Source organism: Macaca fascicularis, chromosome 1 (assembly GCF_037993035.2).
Source record: "Macaca fascicularis isolate 582-1 chromosome 1, T2T-MFA8v1.1".
Classification (NCBI taxonomy): domain Eukaryota; kingdom Metazoa; phylum Chordata; class Mammalia; order Primates; family Cercopithecidae; genus Macaca; species Macaca fascicularis.
This window is the reverse complement of record NC_088375.1, coordinates 83,929,829-83,945,070: the sequence shown is the minus strand read 5'-3', so window position 1 is coordinate 83,945,070 and position 15,242 is coordinate 83,929,829.

The window sequence follows — 15,242 nt, the reverse complement described above, 5'->3', positions numbered from 1 at the left end:
CCTGAGAGGTGAGGAACTACAGAAGAAAAGTTTGAAGTGAGCAGAGGTTGGTTAATGAAGTTTAAGTAACGAAGTCATCTCTGTAACAAAAAGTGCAAAGATAAAGCATCAGGTGATCCAAAAGATCTAAGATAATTGATGAAGGTGGCTAAACTAAAAAACAGATTTTTGTTGTAGATTAAACAGTTTTTATTTGAAGGAAATGCCATCTAAGACTTTCATAGCTAGAGAAGAGAAATCAGTGCCTGGCTTCAAGTTTCAAAGGACAGGATGATTCTCTTGGTAGGGGCTAACACAGCTGTGACTTTAAGTGGAAGTCAGTGCTTATTTACCGTTCTGAAAATCCTAGGGCCTTTAAGAATTATGCTAAATCTACTCTGCCTGTGCTCTATATAAATGGAACAAGAAAGCCTGGATGACAGTACATCTGTTTAAAGCATGGGTTACTTTTTTTTTTTTTTTTTGAGGCATAGTTTTGCTCTTGTTGCCTAGGCTGGAGTACAATGGCACCATCTCGGCTCACCACAACTTCTGCCTCCCGGGTTCAACTGATTGTCCTGCCTCAGCCTCCCAAGTAGCTGGGATTACAGGCATGCGCCACCACGTCCAGCTCATTTTGTATTTTCAGTAGAGATGGGGTTTTTCCATGTTGGTCAGACTGGTCTCAAACTTCTGACCTCAGGTGATCCACCCGCCTCAGCCTCCCCAAGTGCTGGGATTACAGGCATGAGCTACGGTTTTTTGTTTTTGAATCTCGCTCTTGTTGCCCAGCTGGAGTGCAGTGGTGTGATCTCGGCTCACTGCAACCTCCGCCTCCCGGGTTCAAGCGATTCTCCTGCCTTAGCCTCTTGGGTAGCTGGGATTACAGGTGCCTGCCACCACACCCGGCCAAGTTTTGTACTTTTAGTAGAGATGGAGTGTCACCATGTTGGCCAGGCTGGTCTCAAACTCCTGACCTCAGGTGACCTGCCCACCTCAGCCTGCCAAAGTCCTGGGATTACAGGTGTGAGCCACTGCACCCAGTCGCATGGTTTACTATTTTAAGCTTGCTGTGGAGACTACTGCTAAAAAAAAAAAAAAAAAGATTCCTTTCAAAACATTATTGTTCGTTGACAGTGCACTTAGTTGCCCGAGAGCTCTGATGGAGATGAACGAGGAGATTAATGTTATTTTCATGCTTGCTAACACAACATTCTGCAGCCTGTGGATCAATGAGCAATTTCAACTTTTTTTTTTTTTGAGATGGGGTCCTACCCTGTCACCCAGGTTGAATGCAGTGGTGCAGTCTCAGGTCACTACAACCTCCACCTCTGAGGCTCAAGTGATCCTCCTACCTCAGCTTCCCCAGGAGCTGGGACTACAAGTGCATGCCACCACACCTGGCTAATTTTTTTTGTATTTTTGGTAGAGGCAGGGTTTTGTCAGGTGCCCCAGACTGGTCTCAAACTCCTGAGCCCAGGCGATCCACCCTGCCCTAATTTCAACTTTCAAATCTTATTATTTAAGAAATACATTTCAGGCCGGGAATGGTGGCTCATGCCTGTAATGCCAGCACTTTGGGAAGCTGAGGCGGGTGGATCATCTGAGGTCAGGAGTTCGAGACCAGCCTGGCTAACATGGTGAAACCCCATCTCTACTAAAAATAAAAAATTAGCCAAGTGTTGCAGCACACACCCATAATCCTGGCTACTCGGGAGGCTGAGGCAGGAGAATCGCTTGAACCCAGGAGGTGAAGGTTGCAGTGAGCCAAGATCACACCATTGGACTCCAGCCTGGGCAACAAGAGTGAAACTCTGTCAAAAAAAAGAAGAGAGAAAGAGAAGAGAAGAAAAGAGGTGGACATTGCATAAGGCTATAGCTGCTATAGCAAGTGATTCCTCAGATGGATCTGGGCAAAATGGTTTAAAATCCTTCTGGAAAGGATTCACCATTCTAGATGTCACTTAAAACTTTCACGATTCATGGGAGGAGTCAAAACATCAGCATTAACCAGAGTTTGGAAGAAGTAGATTCCAACACTTATGGATAACTTTTAGGAGTTCAAGACTTCAGTGGAAAAAGTAACTGCAGATGTGATGGAAATAGAGAACTAGAGCCTGAATTTGGCTGAATTGCTGCAATCTGATGGTAAAACTTTAATGGTTAAGGAGTTGCTTCTCATGGATTAGCAAAGAAAGTGGCTTATTGAGAAGGAATCTACTTCTGGTGAAATTGCTGTGAACATTGTTGAAATAACAAGAAAATATTTAGAATATTACATAAATTTAGTTGATAAAGCAGTGTCAGGGTTGAGGATCGATTCCAATTTTAAAAGAAGTACTACTGTGGGTAAAATGCTGTCATTCTTCTGGTAGATTGAGAATATTACTCTACAGAGATCACCTACCACAAGGACAAGGGACTTGAGTTACCAGGGACCCCCAAACTACCTGGTACATTTCATTGGTTGGTTGATTGATTGATTGATTGGCAGGGTCTCATTCGGTTGTCCAGGCTGGAGTGCAGTGGCACAATCATAGCTCACTGCATCCTCAAACTCCTGGGCTCAAGGGATCCTCCCACCTTATTCTCCTGAGTAGATAGTACTACAGGCATCTGCCACCACAATCAGCTAATTTTTAAAATGTTAGTAGAGATGGGGTCTTGTTTTGTTGCCCTGGCTGGTCTTGAACTCCTGGCCTTAAGCAGTCCTCCTGCCTTGGCCTCCCAAAGTGCTGAGATTATAGGTGTGAGCCACTGAGCCTGGCCCTGGTATCATTTTTTAGTAGTAGTTCAAGCAGTGTTGTTTCCATTTTTCTAGTATTGAAAAAGAAAGTGAATTCTTTTTTATTTTTTTTTGAGATGGAGTCTCACTTTGTTGCCCAAGATGGAGTGCAGTGGTGTGATCTTGTCTCACTGCAACCTCCACCTCCTGGGTTCAGTAGGGACCACATGGCTCCCTATTAAGACGGTAAGCTTTCCCAAGTCCACTTTCTACACTGACATCCACCCACAGCATGACCCATCCTGTATACATTGTTCCAAGGCCTCATGGAGGGAGTGCTCCCTACTGTTAGTCTCCAAATGCAGCCCAGGAAGTCACCCCTGCTAAGGTTGCCAGATAAAATGGTGCGTGGGCATACTTACACTAGAAAATAATTAGTTGTTTATCTGAAATTCAAATTTAGCTGAGCATCGTATGTTTTGATTTGCTATATCTGGCAGACTTAACCCCCTGCTATAGTGCTGTTTCTTTCAACTCTCCATGGCCCCAGCTCCTGGTTGTTGACACTGTTCTGAGCTGTTCATTAGCATCTGAACCTGGCTTCCTTCCATGGGCCTGAAGGCTGGTGTCCACTTGCATTCTTGCCACATCCATCCTTCCCTTTCTAGCAAGAGAATTTTTCCATGTATACGTCTCCATATTGCAGGTTAAGAGTTTCCAGGCCCTCTCAGGTCCCTTAACTGTTGTCTTTCCTGGACATTTAGAACTCTCCACAGACAGGGCAGAGCTTATAATAGCTGAGATTACTCTGGTCTCCCTCCTAGATACTCTGCCAAGAGACCTACCCCATGGAGCCATCGGGTTCTTGTCACAGTTTATGGTACAAAGCTTGCTGTGAAAGTTGACAGTGCTATCCAAGTTCAATTCCTAATTAGTTCTTCACCAAGCAGAACCTACCCAGTGACAATCCCTAGGCATAACCAGGATAAAAGAGGGCCAAATGGGAACGGCAGGGACTTTGAAGTCAAATGGGGCTGAGTTTGAATCCCAGCACTGGCCCTTATTACTAGGGGAGTATTAACCCCTCTGGATCCTAGATTCCTTGTCTGTAAAATGAGTAAAATTACCTTAAAGTACAATCATAGTCCTACCTTGTTAGGTTGCTATAAGGATTAGAGAATATGAAGATGGAGTACCTGACACAGAGTCCAGGCTCCACTAGTGATGATCCGTTGTATCATACCCATCTTTACTGCTTTCAAAAGAGTGATACAGTCTTTATTATTACAATTTAAAATAGCTGTATTAATGCTTCTCAAACATGTCTGTGAAATGTGACCTTTTTGAAGCATGAAGTTCAGGTTACCTTTAGGAGGATTTGTCATTCTTTATTTGACTTTGGTCCTTTGCTACATAGCTAGTCAGTGTCACACAGAGAATAGTATGGGCCAGTACTTCTACATAAGATTTAAGGAAGATGCTTAATTAAGCAATAGCTGGCTGGGTGTGGTGACTTACACCTGTAATCCTAGCACTTTGAGAGGCCAAAGTGGGTGGATCACTTGAGGTCAGGAGTTCGAGACCAGCCTTGCCAAGATGGTGAAACGCTATCTCTACTAAAAATACAAAAATTAGCCAGAAATCACTTGAACCTGGGAGGTGGACGTTGCAGTGAGCTGAGATCGTGTCACTGCACTCCAGCCTGGGCAACAGAGCAAGACCCAATCTAAAAAAATAAAAAAATAAAAAAAGGAATAGCCACATTATTAGAAGCCCCTCAATGTCCCCAGTCTGTGAGGTAGAAAAGTAATTGCAGCATCAGGAGAGTAGAAGATTTCTCCAGACTGATTCCACAGGAGAAAGAGAAACAGACTCTGCCAAGGCAGTCTTCTGTCCTATGAGTGGTATCCTTCCCTCTCAGTCATCAAGGATGCCCCACTGCTACTCAAAAGCAACAGGAAAAGTTATCAGTTATCTTGGGATTATAGTTTTGTGTTTCCTTGAGGGTGATCACCTCTTTCTTCCTTCTAGGTTTCTTTTTTTTTTTTTTTTTTTAAGACAGAGTCTCACTCTATTGTCCAGGTTGGAGTGCAGTGGCACGATCTTGGCTCAACCTCTGCCTCCCAGGTTGAAGCGATTCTCCCTGCCTCAGCCTCCTGGGTAGCTGGGATTACAGGTGTGTGCCACCCACACATGGCTAATTTTTGTGTTTTTAGTAGAGATGAGGTTTCACCATGTTGGTCAGGCTGGTCTCGAACTCCTGACCTCAGGTGATCCACCTGCCTCGGCTTCCCAAAGTGCTGGGATTACAGGCGTGAGCCACTGTGCCCAGCCACATTTCTTGAACACCCAAAGTAACTTAAGTCACACATATTTACCAGGAGTCAATGATGAAAGAGAGGTCCATTGGAAATAAGGTAACATTATTTCCATGACCATTAAATGCGGGTGATACAGATATTAGTAAAAGTTGTTTTTTTTTGTTTGTTTGTTTTGTGTGTGTGTGTGTGTTTTTTTTTTTTTGAGATGGAGTCTCGTTCTGTCACCCAGGCTGGAGTGCAGTGGCACCATCTCAGCTCACTGCAACCTCCACTTCCTGGGTTCAGTGATTCTTCTGCCTGAGCCTCCCGAGTAACTGTGACTACATGCGTGAGCCACCACGCCCGGCTAATTGTTGTACTTTTAGTAGAGACGGGGTGTCACCATATTGGCCAAGCTGGTCTTGAACTCCTAGACCTTGTGATGCACCCACCTTGGCCTCCCAAAATGCTGGGATTATAGGCGTGAGCCACGGCGCCCGGCTAGTGAAAGTCATTCTATATCCACTATTGCCTCCATAAATTTTCTTTCTTTTCTTTTTTTTAAATAGTGAAAGGATCTTGCTCTGCTGATTAGGGTGGAATAACATTCAACTCCTGGGCTCAAGTCGTCCTCCCACCTAAGCCTCCTGAGTAGCTAGGATTACAGGCATATGCCACCATGTTTGGATAATTTTTAAATTTTTTTTCCCATAGAGATGTCACATAGAGATGGGATCTTGCTATGTTGGCCAGGCTGGTCTCAAACTCCTGGCCTCAAGTGATCATCCTGCCTCAGCCTCCCAAAGCATTGGGATTATTAGGTATGAGCCACTGTGCCCAGCACTCCTACAAATTTTCATGTGTGGATGTGAAATCACCTGACTCCCTAATAAGCCCAATGGTTGAAAATTTAAAGGTTAACATATTTATCAGAAATGAGAAAATAGGCCAGATGTGGTAGCTCATGCCTATAATCCCAGCACTTTGGGAGGCCAAGGAGGGCGGATCACCTGAGGTCAGGAGTTTGAGACCAGCCTGGCCAACATGGCGAAACCCTGTCTCTACTAAAAATACAAAAAATTAGCCAGGTATGGTGACCTGTGCCTGTAGTCTCAGCTACTTGGGAAGCTGAGACAGGAGAATTGCTTGAACCTGGGAGGTGGAGGTTGCAGTGAGCCACTGCACTCCATCCTGGGCAACAGAGCGAGACTCCATCTCAAAAAAAAATTATGTATAATAATATATGTATAATTTGTGTTATTACATTATATATGTTATATATTATATATAAATAATAACATTATTATTAGAGAGTCCATCATATGGTTGAGAAAAACATAGCTAATATTTATTGTGCATTTATGGTGTGCCAGGCCCTGTGTTGAATGTTAGATGCGCTTTCTCAATAATGTGTTTATTATTCTGCCCCAGTTACAGTTGAGGAAATAGGCTAAGGAAGGTCGGTAAGGAAGGTAACTGACCAGGCTGGCAAGTGGCAGGGCTGGAACTCCACCCCTGAATATGCTCAGTAGCCCAAGCTCTGCTGTCCATATAATTCACAAGCATTTATTCAACTAAGATTAGTCACAGACAGTTATCAGAAATTTACCTTTAAAATCTTAAAAATGGCCACACTTAATTTTTTTCTTTTCTTTTCTTTTTTTTTTTTTTTTTTTGGGACAGTCTTGCTCTGTCTCCCAGGCTAGAGTGCTGTGGTGCCATCTTGCTCACTGCAACCTCCACCTCCCGAGTTCAAGTAATTCTCCTGCCTCAGCCTCCTGAGTAGCTGGGATTACAGATGCCTGCTACTGTGCCTGGCTAATTTTTGTATTTTTAGTAGAGACAAGGTTTCACCATCTTGGCCAGACTGGTCTCAAACTCCTGACCACCTGCCTCGGTCTCCCACTCGGCCTCCCAAAGTGCTGGGATTACAGGCATGAGCCACCACGCCCAGCCTGATCATATTTTTACCTATCAAGAATTGGTCCATTTTTCTAGAGTGTCATATAAATATACTAATAACCTCACAACAAGTTGCTGAAATTGATAAATATATATATATATCAAAGATTATAATGCATAATGTTAAAAGCTGCAGTAATTTTCAAAGAAAATACTACCTAGATACAAGAATCCTCCAGTAAGGAAGGTGAATAACCACCCATTTGCCATGAATCAGCAGTTAGCATATTAGTGGTGCTTCACAAATACTTTTTTGTCATTTTTGAGGTGTAGAAGCACTGCTATTCCATAGCTCCTAGAGAGATGAAGTGGCCAGGATAAACTCAGAAGCGCAGGGAGCCACAGCCATAGGATCCCAGAGCTCAGTCGCTCTGCTCCCCTGGAATGTGTTTTTCAAAACTGCAGTGTGAGGCTGAAGGGCCAGCACACTGGACCCAGGCTTATGAAATGGACAAGACCAATGTGAAAGGGTCTGGTTCTTTGCAGGTGCTCATTAAATGTGGTTTTCCCCTTCTCTTATTCAATAAACAGCTATTTGGTGTGTGTCAGCTCCTATTTATTGCTACATTAGAAAATAATAGCATTATTCTCACATAGAGCATCTATGAGTAGAGCTGACGAGACCAACATAGGGCAACAGTGCTTTCTGTGGCATTTGCATAGAAAGTGCACCCTTCGAATAGGCAGTATGCCTGGAGCTGTTTGGAGTTTAGCCTGAGACTCAAATCTGCCAAAGTCTTTTCTTCTGAGAAAGCTACCCTGTTTGTGATTGCTATATTCCAGTTTATGTGACAGCCATTTTTTTGTTTCCTAGCAGTCCACAGATACATCATTGGAAATTGTGGTTTGGAGCATCATTTAAGGGTTTTTTTATTTTTTAATACTCACCTGGTTTAAATGACACTGCTCTTCCGTTTATCATCTTCAGTATAGCATCTGTTTTTTATTCATCTTGTATCTGTACTTTACCTACTAAAGTAGGGGGCCATTATTCAATGAAATTATCATGAGAATCATTTCAAAACTTTACCACTTTAGTTTGTTGGTGGTGTTTATATGAAACAGACCCCTCAGATATTGTTGATGATTGTATAAATTGATAAAACCTCTTTTGAAAGCAATTTGCAAATGCATCAAGAATCATGAGCATATTCATACTCTGAGCCTATAATTCAGCATCTAGAATCTAAACCAAGGAAAAATAAAAATAAAAATGTATGTCTAATGGTATCTATTGCAGATTTATTAATAGTGCAAAAGTATAAACAAATAGACATATGATTAATATATTTTAGTAACCCCCAAGTGAAATAGCCTGCCATTAAAATGCTATCCTTAATAAGTTTTACAAGAAATGTTTTTAAAAATGTTTTTAAAATTGTAATGTTGGCCAGGTGTGGTGGCTCACGGCTGTAATCTCAGCACTTTGGGATGCCAAGGTGGGAGGATCACATGAGACCAGGAGTTCAAAACCAGCCTGTACAACATGGCAAGACCCCATCACAAAGAAAAAAAGACATTGTAATGTGGGTTGGAGAAAATGAGATATAAAATTTTATATTTATTTTATGCTGGGAAAATTATACACAAGTATATACCCATATGCCAGGATGGTGATATTATGGGTGATATGTTTTTCTTCCTACTTTTCCAAAAGTTTTTAATGTGATTACATTATTTTTATAGTGGAAAGATTTTTAATAATTAAAAAAAATCATAAGTGCAAGTAGAACCATATGCCATTATGAGGAGAATTTTTAGAACTAAAGATACCAGGATACGTGGCCTGACTTACAGCCTAACAATAGGACACAGGGTTTGAAATTGAAACTATTCCCCCAAATCCAACACATACACATATCCATAGATAAATTGGCAATGATGTCTGTAAACCAAAAGTGATTTGGGTAACTCAAGCTTGTTTGAGGGAACCCCTCCAGACATTATGTTGGCAGGAACTATGGCCACCCATGGTGCCATACATAACCCCGGTACAAGCTGTCAGGGAACCAAATAAAACTGATATACCCTCATGTGGCTCAAACAGTGAGTCTTTTCAGCAGTTGTTCTGCCCAGGAAACTTCTCTGTTGGTAGTGTCATCATTCTATACAAAGGCAAGTCTGGCCAGTCCTAACTAACAAATACCAGTACAAAGGCATTACAATGTCTTATCCATGATTTAGAAGCTTTGTGTTAGTGTTCAGATGACCACATTCTTCTACTTTTCCTCTCTCCCAGGACATTCACTCAGCCTGTCCTGGGAGAAGAGCCTTCCTCCTAGTCCCTGCATTCAGCAGTGCATCTGGGGTGATGGTGCAGTGGAGAATGGCTCGTTATTAGTTTCTGGACACTGTCTCTCTCTCTCTATCTCTGTCTCTCTCTTATTGTATAAACTCCAAATTAAGTTTTAATAAAAAGATATTGGTGAATATCTTGAAGATTCATTCATTCATTTGGTCATTTCTTCATTTATTAAAGGATTCATTAAAACAAACATAATAGGCTGGGCACAGTGGCTCACCCCTGTAATCCCAGCATTTTGGGAGGCCAAGGTGGGTGGATCACCAGGGGTCAGGAGTTCAAGACCAGCCTGACCAATATAGTGAAACTCCGTCTCTACTAAAAATACAAAAATTAGCTGGGCATCATGGTGTGCGCCTGCAATCCCAGCTACTGAGGAAGCTGAGACAGGAAAATTGCTTGAACCTAGGAGGTGGAGGTTGCAGTGAGCCAAGGTGGCACCACTGCACTCCAGCCTGGGCAAGTAAGCGAGACTCTATCTCAAAAAATACAAACAAACAAAAACAAAACAACAGGCATAATTTATTACATACTGGAATTAAAGAACACAGAAAACCACCACCCTTCTTTCAGTTTATAGGCTAAATCAGGCTCACAGATAAAAATCTAAGGATCTTTGGCATGGTATTTCAGAAATTACTGGGGAAGCTGGCGGGGTTGGGGGGTGGTGGTGGAAGTGGGGGCTGTAATGGGTGTGCTTAGGACTTGGTAATGAGAGTGAGATGGGACCACGTGTTCCTTAGGGAGTAGGGCTCAGATGGGGGAAGGGGAGAGACTCTGGGAATTGCTGAAGGGAGTGGGACTCAGGGGAGTGGCCCAGGAAGGTCTTTTGAGGGCTGCTAACTACTGGTGAGCTGAGTTTAGCTTGAAACTTAAAGGGAGATTCAGAAAAGAGACGAAAGAAGACAAATGTCACATACTAGACAATTTTGCTTAAGTCTCTCTCTTGAGTGAGGGAACAGTAGGACTGCTGCTTTTTCTTCCTGAATCCACCTAGGCAGTTTGGTCCCCTTTGGGTAGATCTGCAAATAGGGAAGTGTTCATGGCCCCCTGCCCAGGAGGCTTCCTAGGAATTTGTTGAGCAAATTTCTTTGATACCCAGGATTTGATATTTGCCAAGAGTCAGCCTGAGCAAATTCCTAACTGTTGAACATGAAAGCAAAATTCTCAGAGTCGGCCAGCTCTGCTAATTGCATCTTTCCCTAGCAGAGACTTGCAGTGGTACAGGCTATTTCTTCATCCACTAAGCACATGCTTCTTGGCCTATGTGGTGGTCTAGCCTTTGCATTCTTGCCTTTGAGAAGATTCCTGGAGAGTACCAGGCAAGATTCTTCTCCAGCGTAGGAGGTGGGATGGCAGGCAAGAGGATGAGCTTTCCAGTTCTTTTTTGTCTGTATTAATTCTACTCCTCCCCTTCTAGGGTCTTCCTTTCTCTCTTCATCTCCCTTTTCCCCTCTTTTTTCTCTACCCTCTTACTCCCTATTCTGGCCAAGTGGATTAGGAAGTAGGGAGGGAATGGTCAGGGCTGGGAAGTCCATTCTTATTTATTTTTCTTTTTATAGCAAATACCAAGCTTCCTTCATGGAAGCACATGGGAAATTACACCCCTGGGTTGCTGAGGCCACTTAATTTAAAAAGTAAGCCCAGTCTGGAATATATCAGTTGGGTGAAGTGTCCATCCCTGGTGAATGGTCCTCAGATGCCTGCCATGTCTTGGAGAAAAGCTGGGGCTCACAGAGTGCTGCTGCCCCTGCCTTGCACACATGTGCAAGGGTTGGTGGTGCTGGGGACCAGGCTTAGGTGGAAGGGAGGCCAGCCCTTCCAGAGGTGAATATTCTGAACTCAGCCTCTCTAACTCTAATTAACTTAAAATGAAAGATTTTGTCTGGGAGCAGTGTCTCATGCCTGTAATCCCAAAACTTTGGGATGCTGAGATGGGAGGATAGTTTGAGGGCAGGAGTTCAAGACCAGCCTGGGTAATGTAGTGTGATGGTTAATATTTGGTGTCAACTTGATTGAAAGATGCCTAGATAGCTGGTACAGTATTGCTTCTGGGTGTGCCTGTGAGGGTGTTGCCAGAGAAGATTAACATTTGAGTCAGTGGACTGGGAGAGAAAGACCCACTCTCAATGTGGGTGGCACCATCCAATCGGTCGCCAGCATGGCTGAAACAAAGCAGACAGAAGAAGGTGGAATAAGATTACTTGCTGAATCTTCTGGCTTTCATCTTTCCTCTGTGCTAGTTGCTTCCGGCCCTTAAGCATCAGACTCCAGGTTCTTTGGCTTTTGGACTCTTGCAGTTACACCAGTGGTTTCCCAGGAACTCTTCAGCCTTGGGCCACAGACTGAAGGCTGCACTGTCGGCTTCCCTGCTTTTGAGATTTTGTGACTTGGACTGAGCCATCTGGCTTCCTTGCTCCTCAGCTTGCGGACGGCCTATTGTGGGACTTTGCCTTGTGATCGTGTGAGTCAATTGTCCTTAATAAACTGCCTTTCATATATACATCTATCCTATTAGTTCTGTCCCTCTGGAGAACTCTGACTGCTGATATACATAGCAAGAAGAAAGACACATTGGAAAATAGAGAATAGATCAAGAAAACAATCCACTCATAATTCCATTACCCTATCACTACCACTAGTAGCATTCCAAAAAGGTTTTCATTATTAATTCAGTTTGGTGCTATAGTGGGTACATAGGGTCAAGGGGAAGGTACCTGCAAAGTCTAAGTGAAGCAAAGACTATCCTTTGAGAATGAAATTAGGAAGAATTGTTGAGATCAGCCCTCTATAGCAATGGCCCAATCTATGAAACTGAAATAAATTTGCTGAGACATTTCACCGTTCTCATCTGTAAAATGGCAATAATATTTGAATTCCCTCCTTTTCAGATTTGTTGTGAGATTAAAATAAAATAATAAAAAAGAACAAATTGTAAAGTCATTAGTAAATGAATTTATCCTACTGTGTCATGATTATCCAATTTATTTAAATGACATAGGCAATCAAATTTCATAATTCAGGATTTAAAAAATTGTACTTGGGGCCTCTCAATTCCTTTCCTGTCTGATTTGATGAAATATAAAAGGTAGGTAATTGGTGAATAAGTCTTGTTTCTTACAGGTCATATACATCTGGTTGGAAATAAAATAAAGATATGGCAGACTAATGCCTATTTGTACGCGCTTTTAGAACTTCTCTACCGTACTGTAGCACCATGAGATGATTAGTGTTAGTAACTAATGCTATGGAAGTATGAGAATAATAAAATAATGATGAAAACAAGAAGAATAAAGAAAAGTAGAATACTTATACTTTATTACAGTTTTGTATTCTTCTAATTAAAAAATTTTTATTATAGTCGCACTGAGAAACAGTTTATTAAAAAATGAAAATAATTCTTATTTTTTAGAGACAGAGTCTCACTCTGTTGCTCAGCCTGGAGTGCTGTGGCATGATCATAGCTCACTGCAGCTTTGAACTCCTGAACTCAAGCAATCCTCCCACCTCAGCCTCCTGATTAGCTAGGACTACAGATGCACACTACCATGCCCGGCTAACTTAAAAATTTTTTTTGTTTGTTTTTTGTAGAGACGGAGTTTTGTTTTGTAGCCCAAGCTGGTCTCAAACTCCTGGCCTCAAGCAATCCTTTTGCCTCAGCTTGCCAAAGTGCTAGGATTATAGGTGTGAGCCCACCACCTCCAACTTAGGTTTGTATTATAAAATTAACCTCAGAAGCAAATCACTGCTCTAGACTCTGTGAAACCATGTGATCTTAGTCTATTTTGTGTTGCCATAGTGGAATCCTTGAGACTGGGTAATTTATAAACAAAAGAGGTTTATTTGGCTCACAATTCTGCAGGCTGGGAAGTTCAAGGGCATGGCCCTGGCTTCTGGTGAGAGCTTCCATGCTGCAACATAACATGGTAGGGAAGGTAACACAAGTGAGGAGGGAGAACCTGAGGGATGTCTCAGCTTCATAAACAACCCACTCTCACTGGAGCTAATCCTTTCCCACAGGAACTTGCACCAAGCCATTCATGAGGGATCCTCCCCCATGATCCAGACACTTCCCACTAGGCCCACCTCTCAGCACCACCACATGGAGGATCAAATTTCAACATGAGTTTTGGTGGGGACAAACAAACCATGTCCCAGCCATGGCACATGTGGCACACCAAAGCAGAAACATAAACATATGAACAGCTGTTTTAGAGAAAGTCTGATTTCTATGCTGCCAGAAATACAAAGCAATGGTACTTATTCTGATGGATTCTTGAGTTATTTCAATCTTTTCCACATATTTCCTAAGCGTCATTCCTTCATATACAATTAGATGGCCCTCAGGCTTCATCCCATTGGAGATCAGAGTCAAATCACTATGAAATGAGTTGAATTTCATCCTCCCAAAATTCACATGTTAAAATTCTAACCCATAGCACTTCAGAATGTGACCTGATTCAAAAATAGGGTCATTACAGGACAGGTGCAGAGGCTGACGCCTATAAAGAGACACAGGGAGAAGACAGCTACCTACTAGTCAAAGAGAGAGGCCACAGACAGATTCCCTTACAGTTCTCCGAGGACCAAGCAGCCCTTCCGACACCTCGATTTCAGATTTCCAGCCTCCAGAATGCAAGACAATACATTTCTGTTGTTTAAGCTATCCAGGCTGTTGCACTTTGTTATGGCAGCAAAAGAACACACCTTTCTTGTAGGAGATACTTATTTGTGATTAGTTCCAGAGGAAGAACTTCCTGAAGAAGGTGGGCAGGTCAGTGGGAGCTCAGTCCCTGTTGGCCTTCAGGCTGCCAAGGCCCACCCAACACTTGAGATGGTTAATGGCACCCATGTAAGGCCAGGGATTTGGGGAAAATGATTTCCCTCCATCTCTGGCGCAGACTGATCCTGGCCTAAAGTAACTCACATTATGCTTCCTCTCTTGACCTACACTTGACTGCCATTCCTGAGACAAGACCAGCACATGGCCAGGCACAGTGGATGGCTCACGCCTGTACTCCCAGCACTTTGGGAGGCCAAGGCGGGTGGATCACTTGAGGTCAGGAGTTTGAGACCAGCCTGGCCAACATGGTGAAACCCGTCTCTACTAAAAATACAAAAAATAGCCAGGCATGGTGGTATGTGCCTGTAATCCCAGCAACTCAGGAGGCTGAGGCAGGAGAATTGCTTGAACCCAGGAGGTGGAGGTTGCACTAAACCAAGATTGCACCACTGCACTCCAGCCTGGGTGACAGAGTGAGACTCCATCTCAAAAAAAAAAAAAAAAAGACAGGATTTTGTTCCGTCAGAACTTCCTCTGGTCACAGAGTCAAGTCATTTGTAAACCATCATCACTTGTGCAAATCTGAAAACTGGGGATTCTGCAGAGGTTGACAAAGGACACAGGATGTGGACAGAGGAAGTTGTGATGAAGTAAAAAAATCCCTCAGTGTCCAAAAATCAACCAAAGTGTCCATTTCTACTTTGATACTGTTACATGAGAGTGGAAGTGCAACTTATTTTATAGGAATACTAATTTTGCAATGAGTTTGCTAAGGTGTATGCCCTGCCTGCTGCTGATGGACCAGGGTTGGGGATATGGCCCTGAGACCAGCCAGTCCACTGGATAAACTGTGCCCTAGATGCCCTCCCTTGAACATTTTCACTCAGCTCTGCCAACATTCTGTGGATAAGAGGGACAGAGAGATGCCTTTTTTTTTTTTTTTTTTTGAGACAGAGTCTCGCTCTGTCACCCAGGCTAGAGTGCAGTGGTGCGATCTCGGCTCACTGCAACCTCTGCCTCCTGGGTTCAAGCAATTCCCCTGCTTCAGCCTCCCGAGTAGCTGGGATTACAGGCGCCTGCCACCATGCCCGACTAATTTTTGTATTTTTAGTAGAGACAGGGTTTCACCATGTTGGTCGGGCTGGTCTCAAGCTCCTGATCTCATGATCCGCCCGCCTTGGCCTCCCAAAG